Source organism: Ictalurus punctatus, chromosome 27, assembly GCF_001660625.3.
Source record: "Ictalurus punctatus breed USDA103 chromosome 27, Coco_2.0, whole genome shotgun sequence".
NCBI classification, from domain to species: Eukaryota; Metazoa; Chordata; class Actinopteri; order Siluriformes; family Ictaluridae; genus Ictalurus; species Ictalurus punctatus.
In genome coordinates, this window is record NC_030442.2 from 16,230,001 (window position 1) to 16,252,500 (window position 22,500).

A 22,500-nucleotide genomic window follows, 5' to 3' on the forward strand; every position below is an offset into this window, starting at 1 on the left:
TAAAAGCAGCTCCATCTGTGTGACTGATACGACACAGTGAGAATGAGAAAAACGGAAGGAAAAAACAGTAAAATGAGGGTGTGAAGGCGGCGTGAGCAGCGTCTCTCAGCACTGAGGCCAAACCGCATCCCTCCCACACACACTCTCCATCACAACACGGCAGCCATGGGCCACATCTGTGAGTGGAGCCGTGTAACCACGCAGGGCAAATGGAGAGCCAACATGGCCAGCAAGCAGCACAGTGGAAAAACCACTTAAGCATACTAGCGTGAGATGCATTTATTAAAAAAAAAAAAAAAAACACAACCTCCCCACTAACTCGGTAACAGTGGGACTATCAAACTAGCGCATTAACTCGGTGACGGTGGGATTATAAAGCGAGGACGTGACTCGGTGACGGTGGGATTATAAAGAGAGGACGTGACTCGGTGACGGCGGGATTATAAAGAGAGGACGTGACTCGGTGACGGCGGGATTATAAAGCGAGGACGTGACTCGGTGACGGCGGGATTATAAAGCGAGGACGTGACTCGGTGACGGTGGGATTATAAAGCGAGGACGTGACTCGGTGACGGTGGGATTATAAAGCGAGGACGTGACTCGGTGACGGTGGGATTATAAAGAGAGGACGTGACTCGGTGACGGTGGGATTATAAAGCGAGGACGTGACTCGGTGACGGTGGGATTATAAAGCGAGGACGTGACTCGGTGACGGTGGGATTATAAAGCGAGGACGTGACTCGGTGACGGTGGGATTATAAAGCGAGGACGTGACTCGGTGACGGCGGGATTATAAAGAGAGGACGTGACTCGGTGACGGCGGGATTATAAAGAGAGGACGTGACTCGGTGACGGCGGGATTATAAAGCGAGGACGTGACTCGGTGACGGCGGGATTATAAAGCGAGGACGTGACTCGGTGACGGCGGGATTATAAAGCGAGGGCGTGACTCGGTGACGGCGGGATTATAAAGCGAGGGCGTGACTCGGTGACGGCGGGATTATAAAGCGAGGACGTGACTCGGTGACGGCGGGATTATAAAGCGAGGACGTGACTCGGCGACGGCGGGATTATAACGCGAGGACGTGACTCGGTGACGGCGGGATTATAAAGCGAGGACGTGACTCGGTGACGGCGGGATTATAAAGCGAGGGCGTGACTCGGTGACGGCGGGATTATAAAGCGAGGACGTGACTCGTAACGGTGGGATTATAAAGCGAGGACGTGACTCGGCGACGGTGGGATTATAAAGCGAGGGCGTGACTCGGTGACGGCGGGATTATAAAGCGAGGACGTGACTCGGTGACGGCGGGATTATAAAGCGAGGACGTGACTCGGTGACGGTGCGATTATAAAGCGAGGACGTGACTCGGTGACGGCGGGATTATAAAGCGAGGACGTGACTCTGTGACGGCGGGATTATAAAGCGAGGACGTGACTCTGTGACGGCGGGATTATAAAGCGAGGACGTGACTCGGTGACGGCGGGATTATAAAGCGAGGACGTGACTCGGTGACGGCGGGATTATAAAGCGAGGACGTGACTCGGTGACGGCGGGATTATAAAGCGAGGACGTGACTCGGTGACGGTGGGATTATAAAGCGAGGACGTGACTCAGTGACGGTGGGATTATAAAGCGAGGACGTGACTCGGTGACGGTGGGATTATAAAGCGAGGACGTGACTCGGTGACGGTGGGATTATAAAGCGAGGACGTGACTCGGTGACGGTGGGATTATAAAGCGAGGACGTGACTCGGTGACGGCGGGATTATAAAGCGAGTGCGTTCACTAGAAAGATCTGTTTACAATCCACTAGTGAACTTGAAATCGACTGACAGACATGAGAATGAGCGAGCGGTGCGTGTCGGGAAGACACGGCGTCAGCGTGTTGGACTCGGACGTCCGCTCGAGTAATAACGCCGCGTCGGCGGTGTAAAAAAGTCGAGTGTTTGCTCATCGAAACGCAGGATCATCCGCTCCGTGCGTTTAGATCGGACACTCGCTCTTCACCTCTCCTACACTCGCCACCTTTCCCTCTTCACCTCTCACCGTATCTTTTCTCGCAACGCTCCACTAACAGCCCGTTACTCTGGGAAGGAAAAAGGAAATAAAGTCTCAGATCACGAATCTGCACCGTTCCGTGCAAAAGACCGGCTGGAGAGAAGATGTAATAAAGAAGACATTATACGAACAGACATTATCGTTAAGCCACGCCATGAACGACGTTATCTTCGATTAAATATACGGAAACAGAAAAGGAACGTGATAAAAAAAAAAAAGCACGCGTCTCAGTAAACCGGTGGGCCGAGGCCACACTCTCTGGATCATCAGACTTTAGAAGATCGCATCTAAAGCCGTCACCATGATGTACGATTTTGGCTATGAAAGTTTTTTAGCACATAGCACCGTTCCCATTCTCTCTTTAAGGACTATTGGGCTTTAATGAAACAGAAAAAGGGGTTGTTGGGACAAACAGAAGAGAGAGAGAGAGAGAGAGAGAGAGAGAGAGAGAGAGAGCGCAATCTTTCACAGGAAATATCTTCCACCCTCATAAAAGGACATCAGTGATATCCTTAGGAAATAAAGACAATAGTAATCTCACAACACCATGGTGGGGTCATTTACAGGGAACTCCCAGCAGTAAGAGAGTGTGTGTATGTGAGAGAGAGAGAGAGAGAGAGAGAGAGAGAGAGAGAGCACCACTTGACTAACTATACAGTCATGAGAAAAATTAAGTACACTCCATGGAAATTGTTGGCTTTTTTGACATGTCTGGACAAGCGAAGGACAAACCTTTGATCATCTTTGAAACCTATTAATAAAGTTGAACAGCTTTTTTAATTGTTTATTCAACAGAAATATATCAATAGATGTGATATCCTTGTGTGGAAAAACTAAGTACACCCTCGGTCTCAGAAGCTAGTATCGGCCGCTTTAGCAGAAATAACTTGTCCACCAGGCTTGCTGGAATTTTCTGGCCACTCTTCCATGCGGTATTCTTTCAGTTGCAAGATGTCTGCGGGTTTTCTTTCACGTTCCGCTCGTTTCGAATCCCTCCATAACATTTTCGATGGGATTCAGAACCCGGGCTTTGACTGAGAACGTTCCATAACCCTCTGCTCGTGTGATTAGGATTATTATCCCGTTGAAACGTCCGCTTTCGGTTCAACTTCAACTTCCGGACAGACGGCCTCATGTTATCTTCGAGCAGTCTTTGACGTGATGCAGAATTCATAGTCGGATCAATGAACGCACGCTGTCCAGTCCCTGAAGCGGCGAAGCAACCCCAAGCCGTAACATTTCCACCACCGTGCTTCACAGTTGGTATGAGGTGCTTCTTTGGTCCGCGTCAAACATGTCTGCCGTTACTATAGCCAAGCAACTCTATCTTCGATTGGTCTGTCCAGAGCATGTTATTCCATGTGCTCATTGTTAAGCTGTAGTTTTTCTTTTTCCTGGCACGCCTCCCGTGCAGGTCAAATCTGTGCAATCTCTTTCTGATCGTAGAAGCGCGCACTTTGACACCAACAGTTGCAAGACCTACTAGCAGATCCCGTGATGAGATTTCGGGGTCCTTAGAGACTTGTTTTCGCATCAGACGGTCCGCTCTTGGGCTGAATTTGCTAAATTTGTTCAACTTGACAGCCATCGCAATACTCGGAATCCATCTATTCCATCTGATCGTTTTGAGCCTAGTGAGTGCTCTTCCGTTTTGTTTACGATTTCGTCTACGTGAATCCGGATCGATAAGAAAACGCCTCTTTTTCTCGACGTTTCGGCCTTCCGTCCACGTGATTTTTTTTTTTTTTTTTTTTGGTCCGGCGAAAATAAAGCTCTCCGCAAACGCTCTCCCGGGCGGATAAATGTGAAAAACGCCGTTTTCGATATCCAGAAACGATGATGTGGTGTATTTTTTTTTTTTAAGTCATGTGGTGCAGTCATGTGACCCGTTCAACTCGAAACAAACAAGATCCCTTTATGAGAACGGAGCGTTTTTACCGCCGTGTTTACTACGCAACACAACACGGTGGTTAGGAAGTTCCTAAATAACTCATTTCCATGTCGTTTGGGGTGGGGTGGGGGGGGGGGGGGGCAAAAACATTTCTATTTTCAAAAACGCAAATCATGTTTGTCCACGGTCTGGTTCCTCCCACCCCCCCCCCCTCCCTCCACCCACGGACGGCCAAACAAACAGATGACGACGTGCTAAATTTCACGTACTCACCGTGTGCGCTCACTCAGGCGGTCATCCTGCAGTTAGCCGTGTGTTTTACAGTTCCAGGCTCCTCGAGACTGAACACGGACCTCACGACCTAAACAGAAATAGACGTGAAAGTCACTAAAAGTTATTAAAAGTCCAGCTTTGATGTTTCGAACAGTTTTAGACGGCAGACTTGCTAACTGCTTGCTCAGATCGGTTCATTTTTTAGTCATTTTCTCTTCTTACACTCATTGAGCTCGGTAGTAACACACACACACACACACACACACACACACACACACACACACACAATGTAAACGATGTTTAAGCAGATGCATTGAGTTGAGCATCTGAGTACATGTCGTACACTGTTGTGCTTTAAATATCAGCTATTCTAAATTTTAAGAGTAGACACACCATGTAACCCGTTAGAACACCGACATCAGAGTACTATCTGTGTGTGTGTGTGTGTGTGTGTGTGTGTGTGTGTGTGTTAAACATGGCTAAATGTATCGGATGTACCCATAGACTCATTTTGTCATTACAGTCCGTCATCAGAAATTAGCTGACTCACCCGCATTAGTCCGCGCGTGTGTGTGTGCGCGCGCGTGTGTGTGCGTGTGTTTCAAATGGTCAGTATTCATTGACTGTAGTTTATTTAATTATGGTTACGGTTTCCTTCGTTAATTATTTCAGAGCTTTCTTTTTCGTATCTGGTTTATATAAGCTGAAGATTTGCTAATGCTAGGGAGCGCGTGCGAGTTTAACGTCTAGTAATTTCAAAAACAAACAAACAAACAAACAAACAAACAAACAAACAAATAGTTCAGTTGTATGTCTGATCATGTTTGATAAGGCGGGGAAAAAAAAAAATCAGAGACAAAAAGTAACTTTTCTACAAAGCACACAGGATAAAAAAAACTAATTCGTTATTAAAGACGCACTGGTTTTAACTGGTTTTAACTGGTTTTCCCGACCTTCCCTTCCGTATTCATGAATCGCTTAGGAATACACACCGTCAGACAGAAGGTTTTTGAACCCCATTTGCTGCGTCAGCATTCTGGTTACATCCTCTAGAGTTCGAAAATCTTCGTGAGACATAGTAAGCGAACCGAGGAATCTTCGTCACCGTCGAATGCCACGATCTTTGGATTTTAATAAAAACATTTTTCATTTTCAGCAAACTCTAATAAAACGGGTCGTTCGACGTGCGTCTCCCTCTCAGTTAAACGCATCTCGCGTTGCTCTCGCATCTGAAATAGAAATAAATAAATAAATAAATAAATAAATAAATATAAAGGGTTGATGTTGAATCCTGAGATGGAGATCTACAGCCAAGAAACGCAACCAGAAGAGTTATGTAACTTTTACAGCCAACCCGAAACTTATGTAACTTTCTAACTCTGTCACAACACACACACACACTCGTCCAAAGTATTGACAGAACTGCCTTCAGGCTTCACCTGCCCAAAATAAATGAGTTATTTTATTTTTATTGTAATGAGAATGAGGCTACAGTAGTGATGCATGGATGATTTTATTTATTTATTTATTCCCCCCCCCCCCCCCCATTTTCAATATGAGGAAAAGTTATAGAATTAGGATATGATGGAGGAAATGGCCCAGGCGTGAAGGCTTGACGCTTCTGTGTGGTGCGTAAGATCTGTGTCCATGCCATGTGGGGGGGGTGGGGGGTGGGGGGGGGATATATACATATTTAATCAGCAGATCAAACTGCGAAATGTCTTAGCGGTGGAAAAAGTCTTCGTATTACGGCCGAATGAAAGAGATACTTCCTTTCATCGAAGGAGAAGGCATCCTCGCCTCTTTTCCACGCAGCCCTCGTTCGTTTTTATTGCGAAGACGGATAAAACGAAATAGAAAAACGTGTCTCATCTGTCGACTCTGCTCTCTCCACACTCTTCTCCTCTGTCGCGCTGATCTCAAAGCTCTCGTTGTGCGAGTAGCTGGGTGCCTCAGTGTTCAATTACACTGTTTCAGCTGTGTGTGTGTGTGTGTGTGTGTGTGTGCGCACCCTAGTTCTGTTACACACTGTTTTTGTCGCTGTGGCTATGAGCAGTGGAATGCGCTACAAAAGCTGGAGTTTAAAGCGTTACGCAAGTAAAAACATGCTAGCCTGTTTGGACACCTACACACTTTCTCTCTCTCTCTCTCTCTCTCTCTCTCTCTCTCACTCTCTCTCTCTCACTCTCAAACACACACACACCATCATCAAGAGTGCTTTCAATTTTAAAGGGCAAAAGCCAGGAACAAAGGCAGTCCTCTTTTCCTTTTCTGTGTGTGCTAAACTGATGTTTGTTGGTGTTTACAGGTTTGCGCTTATATAACATAACATACACACACATTTTCCATTGATCACCCCCCCCACCACCACCAGCCCTTTTCCTTCTGGGCTTTGGTGTAAAAGTGGATACTAAAACTTTACCAATGATTAAACTGTTAAAAATAGTCCGGTATACCATTTCCAGATGAACAATGAGGTATTATATGCACTTAACATGTTGTTCGTTAGATAAAGGGAGGGAACGGTACCATAGGGAAGGGAAGGGAAGTGCAAGAAATGGCAAGGTAGGGAAGGGTAGGTTATTGTAGAATAGGGAAGGGAATGGAAGGGTAGGGTAAGGTGAAGTAAGGTAGGGTAAGGTAAATGAGGGTAGGGTAAAAAAAGGTAAAGTAAGGTAGGGTAAAGTAAAGTAAGATAAAGTAAGGTAAGATAAAGTAAGGGAGAGTAAAGGATTGTAAAGTAAGGGAGAGTAAAGAATTGTAAAGTAAGGCAGGGTAAAGAATTGTAAAGTAAGGGAGAGTAAAGGATTGTAAAGTAAGGGAGAGTAAAGAATTGTAAAGTAAGGCAGGGTAAAGTATTGTAAAGTAAGGTAAGATAAAGTAAGGCAGGGTAAAGGATTGTAAAGTAAGGCAGGGTAAAGAATTGTAAAGTAAGGCAGGGTAAAGAATTGTAAAGTAAGGTAAGATAAAGTAAGGGAGAGTAAAGGATTGTAAAGTAAGGCAGGGTAAAGGATTGTAAAGTAAGGTAAGATAAAGTAAGGGAGAGTAAAGGATTGTAAAGTAAGGCAGGGTAAAGAATTGTAAAGTAAGGCAGGGTAAAGTATTGTAAAGTAAGGGAGAGTAAAGAATTGTAAAGTAAGGTAAGATAAAGTAAGGGAGAGTAAAGTAAGGCAAGGAAACAGACAGACAGGATTAGTGAATCCATTAATTGAATCTTCCTCCAATTCATGACAGATTTTTTTTGTTTAGTCTGTCTGTCTCTCTCTCTCTCTCTCTCTCTCTCTCTCCAAACCACACACTAACAAAACCTCTCAAAAGTCTGTAACCTTGAAATATGCACAACACACACACGCGCACACACAAACACACGTGAGAACGGAAGAAGGTATGTAGTATTAAAGCGCTCATTTGTCTTTTTCACACTCAACCGCTCTTGAGCTCAATTATACAACCTCGCCTGTGTGTGTGTGTGTGTGTGTGTGTGTGGTGAGAGAGATGTGGAGTTTGTGTGTGAGCGAGAGGGCTGTTGGTTGATTATTAGCTTAACTGTAATGACAGTGCCGTCACTGATCATTACTCATCCTCCTTTGAACACACTCACACACACACACACTTTTCTCCTTCTGCTGGACAAGAGACGTACAAAGCACAGATTCCCTCACACGCACAAACCAACTCTCACACACATCCACGATACAGCATCTCAGCAGTGAGCTTTGCATTGTGGTGTAAACATCGCTGTGTATTCTGGAGTAAACAGTCATACTGAAAGGACAGACTGATGGACACATCGCGATAAAAAAAAATTTTTTTTTAAAATTGCAGTTTAAAAACAAAATAAACACCTCCATCTACCTCCGCTCGTTTCTGTAGTCACAAAAATAATAATAAAAATCAAATCAAATCACTGCCATCTCATCCGTCAATCGTACACTAAGCACAGCTAATGCTTTTCCGGCTGTTTCTTTTAAAACAGCAGGCTAAATTAGGCAACTACGATATCACCTGGAGTAAAGCGCTATCCACCCTCTTCTGCATACGCGAGTATATGGGTGATCGTTGTTTTTGACCACTCGGGATTCTACTTATCCCTTTTATTTCCCTCCTTCGAAGGTATTTTCAAAAATCAATGATTGAAAAAGAAGTCTACCTTGTTGGTGTTTATTCCATCCGCTATTATATTTCATGTGCAGCTCTCAATCAAGAACACTAGGGGGCATTTCCATCCATCCATCCATCCATTTTCTGTACCATTTTTCCTACATAGGAGCGTGGGAAGTCTGGAGCCGAGGAACAACCTGGACAGCCAGGGGACAATCGCACACCCGTTCACACACTATGCAAACTCGGCGCACACAGAACGGAGGCGGAAATCGGACCCCGAACCTCGGAGGCGCGAGGCGAACGTGCTAACCGCTGAGCCACCGTGCACTAGAGGACGTTTCATCAAATGTGATCGCCTGACACGACGGTCAATCATCAGCTGTGTGAAATCAGTTCGGTCACAACGTTCTTAGATCTGTATTGTTTTGGACTGTACGGTGCTAAAGAGCTTATCCTGATACAAAAAAAAAAAAAAAAAAAAAGCTGTGTGAATCTACCGTCTGCTCTGGAAAGAAATCAGCCCAAGCCTCTACTTCATACCATACTGTTTATTTTGTAAAGTTACGAACGTTTTGCTCCACAAAAGTATAAAAATAAGCTGTATTTACCACCATGCTAGCACATTTATACTGGCCTAGCCTGGCTAAATGTAACGTATAGCAGTACAAGGACTTTTTCCTGCTCGGTTAATCCGTTTTATTCATTATTTGTGTGCGTTATTCGGTTTCGGGTGGAGAAAAACCCTCCGATTTGCCATTACGTTTCAACCCTTAAGAGAAGACACCTTCAGAGTGCTCATTGTGAAGGGTGTAGCCTTGGGAAAGAAAAATAACGCCGTCATGATCACTTCAGTACTGACCACAGCCGCCATTTCAGATTCTGCGTCATTATTCCCGGCTTACGCCGACACCCCGGACGACGTGGGACGCTCCGCGAGTGTCGTCTGATTCTTACTGGAACTAAAACGCACTAAAACATCGCAAAAACATCTGCGGTTGTGCATCGTCAGAAATCGGCTCAGCAGTCGGTCATATTCGACAATTTCCCAGATTATTATGGGATTTTGTACTTTTATTGTTATTATTATTACTATTATGTTCTCTCAAGCAGTAAACGGCAGCCCCTTCCTAACTACTGACACGTTCATAAAGGCGGTGATTAAATGGGTGCGTTATGGCAGGGTGCTACAAAAGCAGTGTGTGTGTGTGTGCGCGCGCACACGCGCACACACACACACACACACACACGAGTGTGCGAGAGATAAAGCCGAGTATGAGCCGACGTGTACAGACAGGACATTGCAGGTGAGTCCTTGGTGTGTAATTTCTTCCTGGCCCTAAAGTATGTCTCAGCTTTGAAACACACACCACATAATACTTTTGTCTTGTGTGTGTTACGTGTAGTAAAGGTGGAGTAAATCTTTAAAAAATAATAAATAATTAATCGAATAATAAATAATCGATTCTCGCTAGCGATCTTTATCGAAATAGAGTAGCTTTTCTATTTTTTGGGCATTAAAAATAAAAATGCTAATTTGTTTTTGGTACCAAAAAAAAAAAAAAATTAAAAAAAAAAAAAAAAACGAAGCACTTTGTCTACCGCTAAATCGATACACACACAAATAAATCTTAGATCTTAGGCCATTTTGTGCTAGCATGAGGATATACAGTATGTTCAGTAGAGGTGACGAAGCATTTCTGGAAGTTGCTCTGGATGACGGCTGTAAATGTAAAACGGACAACAACAGTAGCTGTCCTCTTTTTAAACGTCTATGCTTCATTTAGCGGACGCTTTTATCCAAATGAGGAAATACCAGCAAAGTGATATATCAAGCGGAGAACAATACAAGTAGTGCGACCGTGCTAGATTCATCGTTCGGTTCTAGAGAAGCAAAGTGCGTAGAGGCGTAAGAGTCAGAGTATGTTGTTTTGTTTTGTTTTTACTTATTTATTTAAAATAATGTAGGGGTCGGTATGTTAGGGGTTAGTTAAAGTTCTCAGCGAAGAGATGGGTCTTCAGCCGGATTGAGGTTGGAAGTTCGTCCCACCACTGACGGACGGTGAGTGTGAAGGTTCTAGAAAGGGACCTTGAGCCACGAGGAGTAGGCGCTACTGACCGATCGCAGGTTGCGTGAGGGAACGTGAACCTCGAGGAGAGTGTTGAGGTAGGAGGGTGCTGATCCAGACGAGGTCTTGTACGTGAGCATCAAAGCGGTGCAAAAAAAAAAAAACAGTCCGATTTACATCGGAGCTAAATTGACATGGAGCAAATCTAACTTGCTCGTAAGGGTCATCTTGATGTCTAGCAACCAAATGCTAGTTCACTTAGCGCTAACGTTTTTATCTAACCTGATAATTCAGGCCTTAAAGTTCCTTTTCAGAAATTGTCATGTTAAGCGATATTTCCACATGCTTATTTATAAACGGACATGACGGCGCGACGCTGTGATTTAATTTCTTTCGGCTGCAGTCTGCTTAAAAAAAAAAAGAAGAAATGAACGAATGAATAAGTAAATAAATAAATAAATAAATAAATAAATAAATAAACAAACGGACAAACGGTGACGTGTTCGGAATATCGTCGGGAAATCAGAAGCTCGGATCACGACGGGCGAAAATTGTCCGTGCTCTCTGGGTAGGAGCGACGCCATTGGTCTCTTTCCCGTCAATCACGGCGATGCTAACCGATCGTGTTCATCTGTGAACTCGTGTATGTGGAAGAGGGTCGAAATGTTCGACTGTCTCGGAGGAAGCGCGTGCGTCTGTCGACCTCACACTCGATAGACCGGAGCCGTCTGGTGATGTAAGGAACTGGCAGATGACCAAACTGGGGGGAAATACTGAGAAAATAAACACTGAAAAGGCAGTCTTGCAGTTAAAGTCTGGTCTTGAGGATGAATCAGAATCCGTCTTGCAAATAAACCTACACCGGTCTCGCCAGTCACGCTAACCTGCTATTTCTGATGAAGTCTGCCTCGTTCGTTTGTTTCTGGTTGCTTGCTTTCAGCCTGCATGCATTACGCTGGTCTGAGTATTTTTTTTTTTCCCCCCCTTTTGGTTGGTTGGTTTTTGTTCTTTTTTTTCCTTCAGCATGCAGGTTTCAGTACTAAAAGCAGCCACACAAAAGCAGAAGACAAAACTTGCCATTTTCTGAGCACACATAAGCATCAAGGCCAGTCAGAAATGTCTTCTACACAACCTAACCACACACACACACACACACACACACACACACACACACACACACACACACACACACACACACACACGCGCGCGCGCGTTTTCTTTCATTTCCTTAGCAACCATGACTCATTTCCCCAACAACGCTGCAGAACAGAACCACATACAAAGAGAACCAGACAGAAAGAGAAACAGATTTGATGGAAGATAACCGAATTAACTTTTCTGTGGGTTGCAGGCATCCAGCGGGCAAATTAGAAGAAAGGAGAAGCATGTTTTCGACAGCCCTTATAGATGCATTTTCACAAAGCCTACTGTACACACACACACACACACATATATATATATAAGCATGCACCCTGACCTTGCAAAGCGCAGTGTATTAGACGCGACGATTACGTCTAGCTATTATTCAGACTAGCTACAGCAGCCAATTTTAAGAATCGTCAAACGAAGCAGGTGAGGATTAGCGCATTCTCATAAATCTCCATTAAAGTAAGAAAAACAACCCCATCCTCTTTTCTCTACACGGTATCCTGGATGACTATTTCTACCAAGAGCTCTTTTATCTCACACTAGCATATGGGACGCATCCAACAGAACGTCTGTTTGGGCAATTCCTTCAATCTGTACTTTCAAATGCACCGGTATCCATTACTTCACCTCTGAGTAACGCGGGACAGAATGGAAACTATGCGACGTTAAATGAGGATCGCGTGGTAAAATTTCAGCCGCTGCAGATATTGCTGGTTTGGCTAGAAAACAGAAGCCACTCCTGCTTTATCGGTCTCTTGAGATGAGCTCTGCTTTTCTCTTTGTCCCTCCTGCACATTCTCTTCTCCATATGTGCAGTCATTACAGATGATTACTTTCTGCTCTACGGGATCTCTGTGGCACAACACGTTGGCAAGAATTAAATAATTAAATCAGGCTATAATGATTACTTGCATACTCATCACACTACCTACACACATCAGTGTTAAGCAGCAGGATTTATAAAAAAAAACGAGCTCTAGAGTAACAGGCAAGAAGAGAGAGAGATAAAATGCGCTCAAAGCAGTGTAGCATCATAGTACTGTTTGTATGTATGTGTGTGTGTGTGTGTGTGTGTGTGCATGAAGGATCATCAACGTGCATTTTAAACATGCATAGAGATCAATTCTGCAGATGCATATACGTAAATCTGCAGCGCATGCAACGTGTTGGCTTGTGATTCTGTGTTCTGATGAGAGCTTTTTCAAAGCGACTGTGGAAGAGGAGGGGCAAAGAGGAAATGAAACAAACGAGCAGTGAAGAGCCTCTTTAAAAGGAGAGAGGAAGAGAACTGAACGCTGAAATATATGAGTGGGTGGAAGGATGGATTGACGGACAGGCAGTTTTGTGGGTGGTTGGGTGGATAGATGGTTGGTTGATGGACAAACAGATAAGTAGGTTGACTGGATGGATTAATGGATGGATGGACAGAAATAGACAGGTAGGTTGGATGGATGGAGGGAGGGACGTAGGTAGGTTGGGTGGATGGACGGACAGACGTAGGTAGGTTGGGTGGATGGATGGAGGTATGTATGCATGCATGGATGGATGGTTGGACAGATAGACAGACATGTAGGTTGGATGGGTAGATGCATGCATGCATGCATGGATGGATGGACAGAGGGATGGATGCATGCATGGATGTATGGTCAGATGGACAGACATGTAGGTTGGTTGGATGGATAGATGGATGGATGGATGGATGGATGGACAGAGGGATGGATGCATGCATGGATGTATGGTCAGATGGACAGACATGTAGGTTGGTTGGATGGATAGATGGATGGATGGACAGAGGGATGGATGCATGCATGGATGTATGGATGGATGGTCAGATGGACAGACATGTAGGTTGGTTGAATGGATAGATGGATGGATGGATGGATAGATGGATTTCTGGGTGGGTACACTGTATGGCTGGTTGGGTAAATGGATGTATGGACAGCTAGATGGGTGGGCAGTTAAAAAAAAATGGATGGATGGGTTTTCACTTTCTGCATAGCTCTATTGCTAATGTTCCCCCTGTCTGTAAAGTTACAGGATCATTAACATTCCAACACAGTCTACTCATTAAAGTCTATTTAAAAAAAAAAAAAAGTCTTGCTGCTATTTGGCTGACAACTTTTACCTCGGTGTGAATTGTTATTTTTAATTAACAGTACTTATTTAAGAACGTTTGGCTACTGTACACACATTTTACACTACCGACCCTGTCTCCACCTGTACCGAGCACAGTCCACTTATGATAGGATCACTCGAGATGGGTTCGGATACCGGATGTAAATGGGGTCAGAGAGAAAAAGGCAGAGACGGTGCGAGAAAGCAAAAGCTGCGACTTGATGATTAGGTGATGATAACCGACCGGCCTGTTATACAACCACCTACACACTAACGCGCAATCATCATTGAATCCTGTTCATCTTGTACACACACACAAAAAAATTTAATCAGGATACGTCTGTACAAGATAAACAAGATTCACTGAGGTTTGCATTTCGATTAGATCTCTTCATCGTAACGCCTTAAAAATATCCACCTGTAACATGTTGTACCATTTCTTTCTCTTATATATGTGTGATGGCATGAACTCCACGTTTCCGTCATCGAAGCACAAAGAGGTCGAGGATAGTAAGACACAAAGACCGCGATGGAATGAGACAAATCCGTAAAACCTGGATTTTAAGCTTCTTAATCAACTCTCACTGTAAAAGTACTTTTATTCTGCTGGTCATGGCTTGTTCGAAGATGAGGAATTTCTAAACATTATCTCAGATAGTCTCTCTATCTCTTTCTCTCTCTCACACACACCTCATGCACCCCTTGGTACTTGACGTCACTGCTGTGCATTTTCAAAACACGCACTATGTACAATAACAATAGTGCAGGAGATGGCGAGCGGCTGGTTGGGTAAACAGTGGATGTGGGCGATGATCTAAACCGTCAGTGATACAGACACTCTGTTTGTTTTGATATTATTTTATAAATCCGATACTGCCAACTTTGAGCACGTACACTCCCTCGGCCAATCGGAGCCAAGCGTGAGGACAAAAACATTGTGACTGATTAATGGCATGGTAAGACGAGCCAGGACTTACGACACCTTCGGTTCCTGATGCTGTTTAATCCATCTGGGTGTTCATCGTCATTGTTGTTGTTGCTATTATGTGAGCACTCACCAGGACGCATGCTTTCTATGTGAAGACAAACCTACATAAATCAAGTCACACTTTTTTTCTATTTATCGTCACATAATTATTAATTCTTCTGGTCAATATGTGTGTGTGTGTGTGTGTGTGTGTGTAAGACAGAGAGAGAGAGAGAATGAGAACAGACGGATGGATGGACAGGTTTGTGGAATGGTGAATGATTGGATGGATGGTTAGTTGAGTTGGCTGACTGAATGGATGGATGAGTAGGTGGTTAGTTGGGTGGATGGTTGGATAGATGTTTAGTTTGGTGGAAGGGTGGTTAGTTGGCTGGCTGGCTGACTGGAGGCGTAGGTGGTTGGTTGAGTGGGTGGCTATATAGATGTGTGAGTGGATGGTTAGTTGGGTGGATGGGTGGTTGGTTGGCTGGCTGAGAGGATGAGTGTGATTAATTGGGTGGTTGGTTGGTTGAGTGGATGGTTAGTTGGGTGGATGGGAGGTTGGTTGGCTGGCTGAGAGGATGAGTGTGATTAATTGGGTGGTTGGTTGGTTGAGTGGATGGTTAGTTGGGTGGATGGGAGGTTGGTTGGCTGGCTGAGAGGATGACTGTGATTAATTGGGTGGTTGGTTGGTTGAGTAGGTTGCTATATAGATGTGTGAGTGGACGGTTAGTTGGGTGGATGGGTGGTTGGTTGGCTGGCTGAGAGGATGACTGTGATTAATTGGTCCTTGGTTGGTTGAGTGGATGGTTAGTTGGGTGGATGGGAGGTTGGTTGGCTGGCTGAGAGGATGACTGTGATTAATTGGGTGGTTGGTTGGTTGAGTAGGTTGCTATATAGATGTGTGAGTGGACGGTTAGTTGGGTGGATGGGTGGTTGGTTGGCTGGCTGAGAGGATGAGTGTGATTAATTGGGTGGTTGGTTGGTTGAGTAGATGGTTAGTTGGGTGGATGGGTGGTTGGTTGGCTGGCTGAGAGGATGAGTGTGATTAATTGGGTGGTTGGTTGGTTGAGTAGATGGTTAGTTGGGTGGATGGGAGGTTGGTTGGCTGGCTGAGAGGATGACTGTGATTAATTGGGTGGTTGGTTGGTTGAGTAGGTTGCTATATAGATGTGCGAGTGGACGGTTAGATGGATGGTTGTATGGACTGTTAGTTGAGTTGATGGGTTTTTGTTGGTTGGTTGAGTGGGTGGATATATAGACAGGCGAGTGGATGGTTTGGTAGATGGATGTACAATTGGATTGGATGGGCAGCTATACAAGGACACAAGCTACACATATGGGAACTAGGTGACAGTAACCAGAGTTCAGGATAGCCCGGAGACCCTGGCGCTGAGAGACGGCAACATAAGAGTGTGTCCTTCACAGAAAAAGCAATCCCATAATTCATTTCACCCTTCGGGTTTTCAGTAGTAAGTAAAAAAAGTGTGGATAGAACTGCTGTACAGCCAACACTATGTCACTGCGTGTTTAATATAATACTGTGATATTGTAAACAATGCTGAAAGATTTAGCAATCATCATTACAGGAAAATTTTATTTGCAACTGGAGGCCTAGGTTCATAATTCACTGATATGCAGACAGCCAGAGGGAGTCATGCTGGACAGAGGCATTACAGATCATAATATTAATTATACTGTGTGTGTGTGTGTATAATACTAGCCTGAATAACCGAGCTATATGGTGACACGTACTGCCACATCAACCAGCTAATTCAGGATGTTGATTCATTTCATATTTTTGTTGTTTGACAACAGCTTCCTGATCAAATGGATGATGAAATGTGACATCATAGTTAATGGAACATAATCTAATGAGAGCTCTGGGAAACCATATTCAACGCTGGATCATGGATCAATGCAGCTGTCTGCACAACAAACAATGCAGATGCAATAATTACAGATGACACAAGACCGGAGAGCAGATTTAGACCGTCGAGAGCAAAGACGGCCCGGTTACGCTGTAATGGATTTTAGTTTACGGATTGCTCGGTCGCTCTTTATAGCACACCGATCCTTATAATTGTTCAACTGATCAATTATTAATCCTTTTTAAATTAAATGTCAAAGTTAATTATTCAAGTTTGGTGTGTGTGTGTGTGTGTTCATGAGTCGCTTGTGGAAAAGACACGTCAAAAGGTAGTGCTGCTTCTTCTTCTTCTTTCTTCCATCCACACACAGACTTTCAAGGGAAGAAAAGTCTGGTCCTCAACACACACCATGGTTAGCGTCTAGGGCTAATTTATAATGACTTTTCGAAATCAGATAGAACCTTCGAATACGAACAACACGAGATGTATTCAAGAAATTATACACGTTCCTTAGCGTGCACCGATTATGTTTTTTTCCCAAATATTACCTTTTTTGTGAATGTAAAAATAAACCAATCAAAGCGCACGACAAACGGAGTTATTGACTCCCAGAAGAAGGAACCGATTCTGAACAGCTGTAACGAGTCGTTATGAATTCCAGTAATAATTCCGTTAGTAATTCCTTACTTCCCGTACAAACCTAGTAGGCTTATATTCAGTACGACCACGAATAAACGCCATGTATTCGTTTGCGTTGTCCTACCTTATACGATTACGAATGAAATACGACCTATCGGAAAACATTAAAAGATCCCGCTACTTTGGCAACGGAGTCGGTAGTCTGTGGGGAAACTCGACTTTCGCAATTTTCTCAGCATACGTGACACGCACGTCTCAAACGATCACGTCTCCATCCTTGTTTTTGGTTCACATCCCGAAAAGAGTCGATCCGCCGAGAGGTCCCACGCACTGACGACTACGGGGCGATCCTAAAGCTTCGGAGTCGATTCCGTACGCTGAAAATGATTCGACTCTTTGTCTTTACACTTAGCGAGACAGCCAAAGCGAGAGATCTTTACAATCGCCTTTATTTTGAATTTGTCTGCCCGGGATTGAACTAAATCAGGGCTTTGGACGTACGGCTGTGACGACAGGACACCGTCAACCGTGCATGGGTTCATCCGTCTCGTTCGGTTGACGGGTTATCTGACATGTCAGTGGTAAAGATATATTGTATAAAGTGTGTCCCATAAATCCAGCGTCAAATAGCCAAACAAATGCGTTTTCGTTTATTTATTTATTTATTTATTTAATTGACTTGCTCAGTACGTTCTCATTGACTCGGATTCGTTCTTCCTTACTCAGTAATAAATATAATAAAAATATACATTGATCTTATGACGCTGGACTTACGGGACCGCCCGTTAGTGACCGGTAAGTAAATATTTTTAGTATTTAATATTAAAATACTAAAAAAAAAAAAAATAAATTTAAAAAAAAAAATATTAAAAATACTCCCGTCAAACGAATCGAAGAATCATCATTACGTTCGCAACTCCAACATGAAGCGCCGTTTCAAAACAAAACCGATTCGAATTGGCGCGTTTTATTTACAGCCATGAACGCTTCCTCGTGAATTTTTGCCGAGTACCCATCGCCTCATTGTTCGGCTCTCGACCTGGCCGGAAACACTGGCTGGATCTGGTTCCAAGCCTGTGTTGTTGAAGAGAGAGAGAAAAAAAATGCGGTTATCAGCAGTATAATAGCTCGGCTTAAAATATGACGACAGGCCACGCCGAGCCACACGTCTAAAATAAAACACCAGGGCTGACAACAGGGTGCAGAGTGCAGAGCCACTAAAGGAACTGGAGTCAGAGGTGTAGATAGCGGCACGAAACCTTAACCTTTAGATCAGAGAGAGAGAGAGAGAGAGAACCTGAGATAATATACACCCAATCTATTCAAATTAACTGTAGTGGCACGCTTCCTCACATTACTTTCAAAATCTATCAAACCTAAAAAAAAAAAAAACACACTACAGAGTGAAACTCGGAGCTCTTTCAGTAATTTTGGAGCGTGTCTATGTATGACGTGATCAGAAAAAGTCGGATTTATCATAAAACTTGCCTCGGGTGTCGTCACTGCTCGTTGGACGACCAGACCGATAAAATATAAAACTTTTCTAACTAGGCTAGTTTGGTGTCGCTAGCCAAGGGGAGGCTCAGCTAAGCTATCACTGTATGGGTTTAGCTGCTACAGCGCCATGCAAAGTACATTATATTTCCTTCTGCTCCGCTCATATCATGTTCATGTAAATCGGAAATAATATACAGGCATTTACACACTTTGTTTTCCTGCTCAGAATGAGAGGATGTTAGTGTTTCAGTTTCATTCTGTGTACTGGTTAAAAATAAATAAATAAATAAATAAATAAATAAATAAATAAATAGGTAGGTAGGTAGCCGTGGATTCATTTTTCCTCACACTGACTGTGAGCTAGCGTCTGGCGGAATTGAGAGGCTGTCGGCCAATAAGACATGAGTGTTTCCACGTATTTTCCTGTAAACCCCGTCTGAACGGTCCCGCCTCCGTTCACCGAAGGTGGAAAATCACAGGCGGTCTTCTTTTAGTGACGAACCGCTCCAAGTGGAGAATTATTCGGGGCTAAAGAAAAAGAAAAATAAAATCTTCGGGGCAAACCGTGATCTATTCTAAAAAATAATAATAAATAAAAAAATGCATGTTACTTAATATTGTTTTCTTTACAATAAATTTGTAAAGCGAGTAGTGTTATTTTATTGACATCAGTAACTGTAATCAAATGACATCAGTTTCAAATGTGATGTGTTCCGTTACTGCATTATCAGACAAAGTCATCAGAGTACACCAACACGTTACACCCAACTCTGAAAATGACAGGCTGCGTTTTTTGAGAGAGAGAGAGAGAGAGAGAGAGAGAGAGAGAGAGAGAGAGAGAGAGAGAGAAATAGACAGAGAGAGAGAGAGAGAGAGAGAGAGAGAGAGAGAAATAGACAGAGAGAGAGAGAGAGAGAGAGAGAGAGAGAGAGAGGTAGAAAGATTGAGAGAGAGAGCTAGAAAGAAAGAGAGAGAGAAATAGACAGAGAGCGAGAGAGAGAGAGAGAGAGAGAGAGAGAGAGAGAGAGAGAGAGAGGGGTAGAAAGAATGAGAGAGAGAAGTAGAAAGAAAGGTAGAAAGAATGAGAGAGAGACAAAGACAGACGGACAGAGACAAAGGTAGAAAGAGAGACAGAGAGAGAGAGAGAGAGAGAGAGAGAGAGAAGAAAGGTAGAAAGAATGAGAGAGAGATGAGAGAGTCAGAGAGTGAGAACGAGAGAGAGACAAAGAGGGGTAGAAAGAATGAGAGAGAGAGCTAGAAAGAAAGAGAGAGAAATAGACAGAGAGAGAGAGGTAGAAAGAATGAGAGAGAAGTAGAAAGAAGGGTAGAAAGAATGAGAGAGAAGTAGAAAGAAGGGTAGAAAGAATGAGAGAGAAGTAGAAAGAAGGGTAGAAAGAATGAGAGAGAGAGAGAGACAAAGACAGACGGACAGAGACAAAGGTAGAAAGAAAGAGACAGACAGAGAGAGAGAGAGAGAGAGAGCGAGAGAGAGTGAGAGAGAGAGTGAGAGAGAAGAAAGGTAGAAAGAACAAGAGAGAGACAAAAAAAGAGTGAGACAGAGAAAGGGAGAAAGAATTAGAGATAGAAAGAGACAGACAGAGAGCGAGAGAAATGTAGAAAGAATGAGAGAGAGAGAGAGAGAGAGAGAGAGAGAGAGAGAGAGAGAGAGAGAGAGAGAGAGAGAGAGAGAGAGAGAGAGAGGGGCTTGTGAAGTGACTCTACTGTTTATCGCAGCTATAACGCAAGTGTAAACAGGAACCAACTCGTCACTCGGATGTTCCACGACATTCAATCTAAAGATAAACAATTCGAATGTACAACGCGTCGTTCGTGATTAACTTAAACGCGGTTATTGTTGGAAAATGGTGGTGGTAGTATAAGTGCAATAACACACTCGAGACCGTCCAGTTGAATGAAAATAAATACACGTCATGCCGCATCACACGTCCTCGGCGTGCATCATTTCCATAGAACAGCAAAGTCTGGAGTGTGTTATTGTTTACTTCTGTGATCAGCCCCTGCAGGATTCTGCACTTTCCTCATCGCAGAAATGAACGCACAATCCAGGAAACGCCGCAATATTTACAAGAGTTTGTGATTTTACAGCATAACCGCAGATTTTCCGCAGACTTGGGCCAAGGCGCATATGATGTCATCGCAACGCGCCACGTGACATCACAGCAGCATGCATTCATCCAAAGTCCCCGTCGATTCCTGTGCGTCGCACGCGAGTACAGCTCAAAAAGGTCTCGTTTACCGACAAACATCACTGGCTGAGCTGGTTCGATTTTTTTGTTCGTTTTTCTTTTCTTTCGTTCTTTATCGATTTGTTTTGGCTCGGTGTGCTAGCGTCCTCCGTTTAACAAAATGTTCCCGTGTTACGGTTTTAAAAGATTAAAAAACACACGGCAACCGATCCGATGCTTCCAAGTTTCTAATAAAGTTTATTGTCCTAACGACGTTGTTTTTTAATAAATAAAAAGATTCCACGAAAACTGCGATATCTCGTCTCTCAAACCGAAACAAAATAAACTTTTCACAATATCCATATTACATCACCATGACGACCAGCCCTGCCATGACACCGTGAAACCACGAGATTTGTTTGTTGTTGTTTTTTTTTTTTTTTAACACCATCAACAAAACTCAAACCTTTAACATTTATAGTTGAGCCCAATATTCAAAGTGGATCCTATTGGTCCCAGTCAGATGGAATGGCGAGGTACGGCTAGACTCATCACGGCCTCGTCCCGATCTCCGACGTGTGTGAGAGACACGCTGCGATTAAAGGAGAGGAAGGACGGTAGCGGTCTCACGCAAACACTGCGACGAGTGTGTGAGACCAGGAAGTTATTTCACTCCCAGAATTCCCGTACTGTTTTTAGCACGACCTCGTCGACTCCTGTCGGAATTGAATGACGAAGGACGTGGTAAAAACAGCACTGGGACGCAACGTTTATCCGTTTGTGTGCGTGTGACAAGAGGGAGCAAGCAGGTCCACGCACATCAAGAGTCAGAACTGCCATTAAGCTTAAGCCTACACCCACACACGTGCCGAATTCCGAACCGCATCCGCAGCCTTTTCCTATACACGGTATTCTCCGAGCGAGAGTGGTTTAGAGAGCGCACAAACACACGTTTCCTTCCTTCCTTCCACTTTAAAATAAGAATAATAATTAAAAAAAAAAAATTTTAAAAACGCTAATCATGTTGCATTTGGGTTGAGTATTCCACGTGTCATAATGACGCATCCACGCTGAGAGACGATCGACGACGGGGGTCACGTTTAAGTCGTGCTTCCTCTCGGACCTCGTGGCGTTTTTGAAACTGAAGCTTCGGCAAAGTTTCACGAGGAGACGATGGATGACCTTTTTATCTGACCTCCAGGATTGACCTTCAGCGGTCAAGTCGCGTGGATGTGATGTGACGTAATACTGGATCATTTCCCGCCATAAATAAATGACCGAGCATAATATGTCGGTCTCGTTTGTTTAACTGGGTTCTCTCGTCGACGTTTTACGGCTCGGGTGAAAACCTGATGACGTTTGAGGTCATATTTCTGCGGATATATTTCACAGAAAATTCACTCGCACCGCTGCGACGTCCACACGACGTGCCCGCGACCTAATCTGAGCAGAAATACACCGTGAGGCTCATACGTTACAGCGGCCCTGTCCCTTCCTGGTCAGCGTCAGCCGGCTAGTCTGGGAAGAGACCTCTCCGCAGCACCGCTATGCTAAGCACGTCAGGTGTGTTAAAAAATGAACATGGCTCGCTAAGCTAACATAGCTAGCATTATTTGCGATCGGGACTGAATTCAGGTGGCAGCGTGAGAGTCTGACTTTTGACGCGTGTTCATGACATCT

At 44.0% G+C, this 22,500-nt stretch overlaps 1 protein-coding gene across 2 annotated transcripts in view; it reads right to left on the reverse strand.

Annotated features, from left to right (window-relative positions):
• Positions 1 to 22,500, reverse strand: part of adcy7 (adenylate cyclase 7) — a 73,362-nt gene that overhangs the window by 42,182 nt on the left and 8,680 nt on the right. For both annotated transcript variants that reach the window (XM_017458477.3, XM_017458476.3), the window contains exon 2: positions 4,227 to 4,314. The gene's annotated coding sequence lies outside the window, so the exon portion shown is untranslated. The remainder of the gene's footprint in view (positions 1 to 4,226; positions 4,315 to 22,500) is intronic.